General features: G+C 43.1%; 1 long non-coding RNA gene across 2 annotated transcripts; it reads left to right on the top strand.

Annotated features, from left to right (window-relative positions):
- Nucleotides 1-212: 212 nt before the first annotated feature.
- LOC147194610 (uncharacterized) lies at nt 213-7,833 on the top strand. Of its 2 annotated transcripts, XR_015102853.1 has the most exons (4): nt 234-296; nt 1,435-1,599; nt 5,115-5,222; nt 7,069-7,833. It is a non-coding gene; the product is annotated as an uncharacterized LOC147194610 (long non-coding RNA). The 2 variants fall into 2 exon arrangements; XR_015102854.1 differs by lacking the exon at nt 1,435-1,599 and having other exon boundaries at nt 213-296.
- Nucleotides 7,834-8,170: the final 337 nt, after the last annotated feature.

Raw genomic sequence — 8,170 nt, 5'->3', positions numbered from 1 at the left:
TGCTGAGGATACATTTATGAAACACTCAATTTGACTTCCATTTGAACGTCATGTCTTGTTTATGATTATTATTCTGCCCCCAGTGATTGAATGACAGTGCAGTGCTGTGCCCCTAGTGGTGGAAGTAGTTAAAACCACCCAAAACTGCATTACAATGCAGCGCAGTGCCCCTAGTGGTAGAAGTAGTTAAAACCACCCAAAAAGTCAGTGGGGTAGCCATTTTGAATCATGACAGTGGAGAGGTGTGATCACATCCACTTCCATCCTCTTTCTTTTGACAAGTTCAGGCTCAATCCGTAAGTACATTGACACAGTTGTACATGTTACTGTTTGTTGTGCTAGTTATTTTTAGACATTTATCAATATTTCGCCAGGTAATCTCCTCAAATACTTACCATGGAATTGTTGAATGAGCTCGAGAATAGGGCTGTTACATGAGTGTCATTTCATATGTATAATTGGATGCTGTATAAACATTCGTGTTGTGTTTCTGTTTGGATGCAGTTTTATAAGAAAGACTTCCATAAAAATACCAAACGGTGGATTCTCATCTTTGTGTTTTCATTGGAGGATTGTTTAGCTCAATGATGACACCTTGCTCTCCGATCAAACACATGGTTAGGGCAGAAGAATTGTTGTCAGTATTAGAGTTATAATAATCCCAACATGTGAGGGGAAATGGGGCTTGATCACTGCATTTTTAGCTGATCGGCATCGGGTGAAAACGATCAGACCAAAAAAGAAAAATCCAGAGGTCCAAAGTTGTTGCCGGATGGAAAAGAGTAAAAGCAACTATGACATTGCTTCAATGGGCTGAAAAGAAACATCCCGTCCTGTGATGCTGAATGAAAAGCAAGTTCCATTTTGGGAGAAGCTCTGAAAACGGTCACTTTTGGAATAAATGAACAAAAGAATGGTAACAGGCATGATTTCCAAATCATGAGAGACAGCAACTATGACATTGAACTTCATCCTACACTAGAAAAGCAACAGACAAATAAGCTAGCCGAGTTGATGTTACGATTTGGCTCGCCGATATCTATTCAGGTGTGTCATGTGGCTTATGTTTCATCGAGGAGACAAAGTCATAGAAAATACAGCTACACAAGCCACGTGCTTGTGAATGTGTGTTAGTACAGCTCACGACTGTGGTTGAGAACGTGTTAGCACAGCAAGCTACATGCTAATAGTGAGTGCAAAGTGGCTTAACTGCGACTTTGTGACCGTGCAAGGTTGGACGACTTGACATTTTACTTGCTCAGACCAAGTAACGACTTGACTTGCTTGACATTTAGTAGGGACTCCGCTTGACTTGCCACAACAACTTTGCACTTGCTCGAAACTTTACGGTTAAGACTCGGGACTTCTTCTGACTTGCACATAATATGTTAGCGGCTGCCACCTGCGTGAATGCCGGGTTGCTTTCTTGTGCAGAGCTTTCCCGCATGTCGCAACGGCGAAGAAATCCCATGCGGGAACGTCGGGTGCCGGGAAAACATCAAAGCCGAGAGAGTCACTCGGTGATTGCTGCATGCGTTCATGCGGCGGACGACACGGGAAAATATCCCCGCTGTTCATGGGGATAATGGCGGAGATGAGGTGTGTGTTGCAACTTGTCCTCAACTCTTTTGGGACTTGCGTCAGTGCAGATTAAATTCTCAGGCTTTAGTATTCATGTGGTCAATTTGAGTTGTCAAGGACAAACAACAATGACGCCTGGAAATGACACTTGACGTGAAGCTGATGAAATGTTGTCAATATTTTCAATGTCAGTGGATCGGAACGATTTATTAAGTTGTTTTATTTAAAAAAAAATTACATTTATTGAGTGAAAACATAAAAAGTGTAGAAATGAGAAATATTATTGTCATATTGTGGATTGTTAAAAAGTCAAAATTTCAGCAAGTAAAAATGGAAAGCTTATTATATATAAACAAAATGTATTCAATGTAAACAGAAATGACATTAAAACGTGAACATTGTTACGTTATTATGATTATATATTACATTATACAGTAGTCTTAACGTAAAAAAAACATGTCTGGCCTTTCCAATAAAAATATAACATTTATTTCAAAAATAGATTTTGTACAGATGTAAATATCTTAACCTAAAAATTAAAAGTGAAAATTTGACATTGTGTTCATTCATTACCGCTGTAATTCATTTGGATGAATGTACTGTAATATTCAGAAAAAAACAATTGGCCGATATAATCTTATGACATGTCGGCTATATTTATTCGACAAAATTCAATTAGAAAATATAGACATATGCATGTGTTCATTAAATAATTAAAAGTAATTATTCAAGGCAACCCTTTCCCTCAATGCTTGGTATTGATCTTCCCGCTTGTGTATGAGATTCGATACTTATCATTTCCTGGTGGAAGTCGTCCACATTAAGACGAAAACAAAGGCGGGCACGGGATTGATCCCAATGCCGCATGGAGAAGTCGTAGCTCAGGAAATCAATTCAACTTCTAAAGATACATCCAAATCAATCTAAAAAATGTCTTCCGTGAAAGTGCTAAAAGATGAAAATGTGCAATGTGCGTTTGTGGGGCTGGGGAGCATTTCCACTGGTTGCGTCCAAGTAATGAAAGTGTTCATTTTTGTCATCAGACTGGCTAATGTGGCACACTCCATCTCTCACCCTCTCTCTTTTGCCGTGGTCTACATCACAGTCAGGCGTCATTCATGTCTCTGGCGTTATTAGGAGCCTGAGCGTTTACCCATCATGCATCATGCCGCGTCGCAATCCCATTGTGAAGCTTTTGGCAGGGAATTTTAATGCAGGAATCTTTGATCTCATCTCATGTTTTTTAATATTATCACGAGGGGATTGAGCGCTGCGTGTGTTCGGATACTTCGATACGGAACATCGAGGGCACAGTCCAGAGGTGTTGCCGAATTCCCGCGCAAATATATTAGCTATGGGAGCAGGAAATGTAATCGCCTCCGTAAACAAACACAGTGCAGCTGAGCCTCAGGAGAGCGGACATTGCGGCTGGGAGATATGCTTTGTTTTCTTTTTCTCACGTCTTTTTTCATGGTTTTGATAGCATGTGGAAGCCATTATTGTTACACTTGTCCAGAACAGAAATCTGCTTGCAACCGTCATCGGACAAATGGACTGCCGGATAGAAAGAAAGACGGACAAACGGATCCCATTTGCGAAGTACACTTGCAATATCTCTGAGATTTTAACCCTTTCATGCACCCCGTAACCTGATAACATGATAAGCTGTCCACTGTAGTAGCCGCTGTCCCCGAAAGGATTCAAATGAATTGCCGGATCCGCCCAGCGCAATCAAAAGCGATCATTATTATCTCATCAAAAATGTTTTTCATTCGCATATCGGATCACATCCGCTGATGTAGCGCATGAAGTGTCCAGTGAGGTGAGTGCTGAAGTCGGCTCGCCGATACAGTTGCTGTGCTGAGAGAAAGTCAATACGGTGAACACAACCAAACAGAACGTTATCACCTCGTAAAACAGCATGTGAAACCAGCACACACACACAGACAATCTTCTGTGCGTGTGCCTGTGCCTGTGTGTGTGTGTGAGTGTTTGTGTGTGCGCAATGGCGAGACTTGATGAGCGCACCATCAGAATGGCCTACAGCGTTGTGAGCATGAATTAACTTGTCGGCGCTGGCTCGGTCCACACGCCCGAGGAGACAACTTCATCTCCCCCCCCCCCCCCCCATGCTTTTTCACACACCATCCGAATGACCTGTTTTATTTTTATACACACTGACGCTCACACACAGAGGTCATGAAGCGACAAGCGTGCACCCGCTTTTGGCTGGCTCATTACAGAACGCCTTACATCAACCATGATGCCGATTTAATGAGCACGCTGGGGTTATTTTGTCCCACATCAGAAAAGAATCTCCTTCCACACACAAAATGGCGGTTAATCGTATTGTCATTTGTGTAAAATTGTGTTCCAATTTGCGTGACTTTAACAACATTTCAGTGAGTTGTATCAATATTGGAGTGAAAATCACATGATATTTTTTGCCTTATCTATATGTTAACTCACTGGAAATGTTTGATCTTCAAATGCAGGTATACAATGAAATATTCTCCTATTCTCATAACTGCCATGGTCTGCAAAATATCGTATCATCACCTCCAACGCAAAACAAAACACTTGACCGTGGTCCAATGTGATCGCTTTCCAACAGACCATTCGGATATTGACTTGAGGTCGGGCTAGCAAGCATCCGATTGGCACAGGCAAATGTTCACAAAGCTGTGACATGTCTTCTCCTGCACAGATTTTTTTTTTCGTTTGTTTCGAGCTTGAAGGAGGGCGTTCCCTGGCAGCAAAAGTCGTGCAACAACGCCAGCTGGAAGCATTCCATGGGAAAAATAAATGTGCAACATTCTGAATTCTATGCCGCCACCGCACCTGTCCATTCATGTTTACGTATGTGTGTGTGTGTGTGTCTGTGTGTGTGTGTGTGTGTGTGTGTGTGTGTGTGAGAGAGAGAATGTATATATATATATATGTCCTTTAAATTAAAAAAAAGTTAAATAAAATGTGCAGCTAGTGAATATAAAGTAAGTGGAAGAAATTTAACTTTCTGTTGTTTGATGTGTCCTAAAACGCAACTTAAACGTCCTTTTGTTCGTCGGAGCAGAATTCCCGGTGAAAGGTACTAAAGCTTATCCACAATGCGCCACATGTACGGCCGCTTCCAGGCAGGATTTCCCGCTGAAAGGCGCAATTTGTCGCCGCTGACTGACTGACTGATGTGCCATCCGGCGCCCGACCTGGGAGCTGTCAATCAAAGTGACGAGCTGTCGAGCCACCGGCGGCGACTAGTCATTAGACGGGAATGATGAAACCTGCTTTGTGCTCCTCTTTTCTTCTGTGTCATCATTCCCCCCAGTAACGCCGTCGGGAAAAGCTGCGTGATTGCAGAGAACCGTGACGTAGCCCCGTGATGCTAACCAGCTAGCATGCTAATTGAACTAATTGACAGACAGAAAACTAGCGAATCCAAGTTGTTATTAATTGTGTTTGAAAAACGCGTGCCAATGTTCATGGTGTCTTTTCCTGGCCCAGGCATCCAGTCACGGCGTGTTTGTGCTCCACAGGTGCAGGCTCCCGCCATTGCGGGTGGACCTCGCAGATGGACACACTCCCATGCCAGAAGCCAGACGCCGTCGGATGGCTTTCTTCGCCTCTCACATGACATTTAGCAGGTGGGAGATTTTTTTTTTCTGGCTCGGGTCACTACTGAAACATCTTGGTAATTTATTTATTTATCTTTTGAGTAATAGCTGAAAGTGTGACACTTTGTGGTTCCGAGCCTGCGCCGTTGTCTGAATTTTATGACATATATGTAATTTGCATATTTCCGCTGAGTCAAGCATGTTGCCGTCCAAAGGGAAATCTTTTACGAGGCCAGTAATCATGGTCCTGCTCCAATGTGCAGATTTACTGGAGGTCCGCTTTATAGTGATAGGACAACGAAAATCAATAACTTTCTTGTTCAATGAACGTCTTAACTGCCATCTAAATTCTGTTTAAAAAAACAAAAAAAACAAGTGACTTTGAAGTTGAAAAATGCTGCCAGAAAAAAAAAAAAAAAAGCCAAAGCAAAGCAAAACGCAGAGAATGGAGTTGTCGGGAGGCTGGCCAACCTACTGCTGCTCACAGTCTGACCTTTTGTGCAAATCTCATCAAACGTCTTGTTTTGTCTCTTTATTGTGCAGCACAAAATTTAAAGTAGCTAACGGAGTGAAGTGGGTCTTGAGCGGTTACGTAACACCAGCGTGAGACCAAGACAGAGCAGGACGGAACAAGAAAATCAGCAGCAACCAAAAGAAAAAAAAAAAAAAAAAAAAAAAGGACCAAGTCAGGCCAAAGCGAGCGCGGACATGTTGCCAAAGTTGTTATGTAACTTTTTCGTCCTCAGCCAAAAAGCTTCACTTGGCCTGGCCTGCAGACGCTTTCACAGGCAAGAGTGCAGAACATACCAGAACAAAATGCGGGACATAAACAGGCATCCAATAATGTCAGACGCATCACGTTTACAGTAACTATGATTCATTTCAACATATAATACAAGCTGAGCTTATTACGATTATTCTTACACTGTTAATCCAAACAGTCGTACTAGCAGGTTGTGAAAGTCAAATGTTGGTACGCAGTTGACCGAACTAAAAAGTGTCGAATTCAGCTAACATTTATGACACTCAGTATTTTTGTTAAGGGAACATTTAAAAGTTTGGGGAAATATTTATATAGCGTCAGGACGTCAAGGATGTTACGACGTTTGGGCGTTCTCACAAGAGTCGGCCATGTTGGATTTACCCGAGTGAGGACTTGATTTCAGGACGGACCTCCCGATGAGGATGTGATAAACATTTCAATTAGGTTTTTATTTGCTTTCAATGCGCACTTTTATTTCTCCGCTTGAAGCTGAAAGCCCGTCCTCGTTTTCACGTCTGAGCGATTTTTCATGTCCTCGTTTTCAGCAGCGCTCTGATTTGGTAAGTAATGCTTCAACTGTTTGGTTTTCGTTTGAATTTTGATAGTCTAAAATGTTGACTGTCTATTTTCGAAAACGGTTTACATGTGTACAATGTTTGCGATGTTAATTTATGAAGAATACTTGAACCGTTATTATAAATCCGATAATTGTTAACGTTAGAAGTTGTTGAATGCTACAAATATTTACCACAGCGAAAAGTCAACATGCGGCGCCAGAAGTAAGTTATTTGGTTTCATGGATTGTGTCTTTCTGTGACGTTTAATTAAACATGGAAACTTGGATATGAGTGAACAGTTGGAGGTTATTGGCGGATTTCACTGATGTACTACATTTCCCACAATGCCAATATGCGCTACATTTTTATCCCATAATACATTTACTCTGCGCCGATGCGTGGCAAAAGCCATCGAAACTACATCCGTGGTTGAAAGGAACAATCATGCTAATTAGCCCGGGCGTGTCACTGCAATATGAACCCAAGCCTCTGCGAATGCATTTCTTTGTCACGTGTGACACCCTCCCTCCTTTATTCCTTGTTCCCTCCTTCGTAGCTCCCTTTCTCACCACCTTCCCTACATCCTAAACACCTCCCAACCTTCCTTCCTTCCTTGCTCCCTTCATTCCTTCCATCGTTGTTTCCATCTTCCCGTCATTCCCTACTTCCTTCCTTATGCCTGTTTCCTTTTTTACTCCCTCCTTCCTTCTTTCCTTCCTTCCTACACACGTCCCTGCCGACCGCTCCCTTAGTTTCCTCTTTCCCTCCCTCCTTACCTCCTTCCTGCCCTCTACCCTACCTTTCTTACTTCCTTCCAGTCTTCCTTTCCCTTTCTTTGTTCCTTCCGTCCTTCTCTCATTCCCTGCTTCATCTTGTGCTTTTCTCCGTCCTTCCGAAACACCACCCTGCCTTCTCTCACTTCGTTACTTTCCTCCTTACTTCCTACCTTGTCTCTCTCTCTCTCCTTTTGTTCCTACTTCCATCCTTCTATGCTTCCTCTCTCCCCCCCTTCCTCTCTTTCCTCTCCTACCTACCTTCCTTCCTTCTCTTCCTCCCTCCTCTCTTACCTTCCTTCCTCCCTTCCTCGCTACCCTCAGGTTGAGGTGAAGGTGTTCACCCAAGTTGCGGTAGCGCACAAGTTCTTCTGAGGTCTTCGGCACTGATTCGCGACTGGATGTTGGCCACACTGCAAGCCGGAATGTTCTTTCTCTTCCCTGCTGATTTACGATCTCGGCTTCATGTGTGAGAGTCTCGCTGAAACAACGCCATTTCTGTCCCAAGACATCCAAACACATGCAACCAATAAAACGAGTCACTATTTTGTCTTCTTTTGTTTTTAGCTCATTTGGGCTGCATTGTTTTTGTTTTGTGTGTGTGTGTACGTGTACGTGTACGTGTACTTGGCCGAGTGTCAGGCCATGACTTCATGAGAACCGGGCGAGCACAACAAACTCGTCTCAGACGTGCTTCGGCTGGCCCGACACTGAAGCTCCTCGTGTCCTGTTTTGACCCGCCCGACAAGCGCATCGCTTAAGTCTGGCGAGTCGTCTTCAACATTGTCGTTGTCATTCTTGATCGTATCCAGACATGTTGGATTTGTGATTCCAACTTTGTGGGAGGACGTGGGTGAACTCCAAAATCTTGCACAGTGTTGTTCC

This window comes from Hippocampus guttulatus, chromosome 14 (assembly GCF_054856545.1).
Source record: "Hippocampus guttulatus isolate MCC_2025c chromosome 14, RoL_Hgut_1.0, whole genome shotgun sequence".
Lineage (NCBI taxonomy): Eukaryota > Metazoa > Chordata > Actinopteri > Syngnathiformes > Syngnathidae > Hippocampus > Hippocampus guttulatus.
This window is presented reverse-complemented; position numbering and strand designations above follow the sequence as displayed.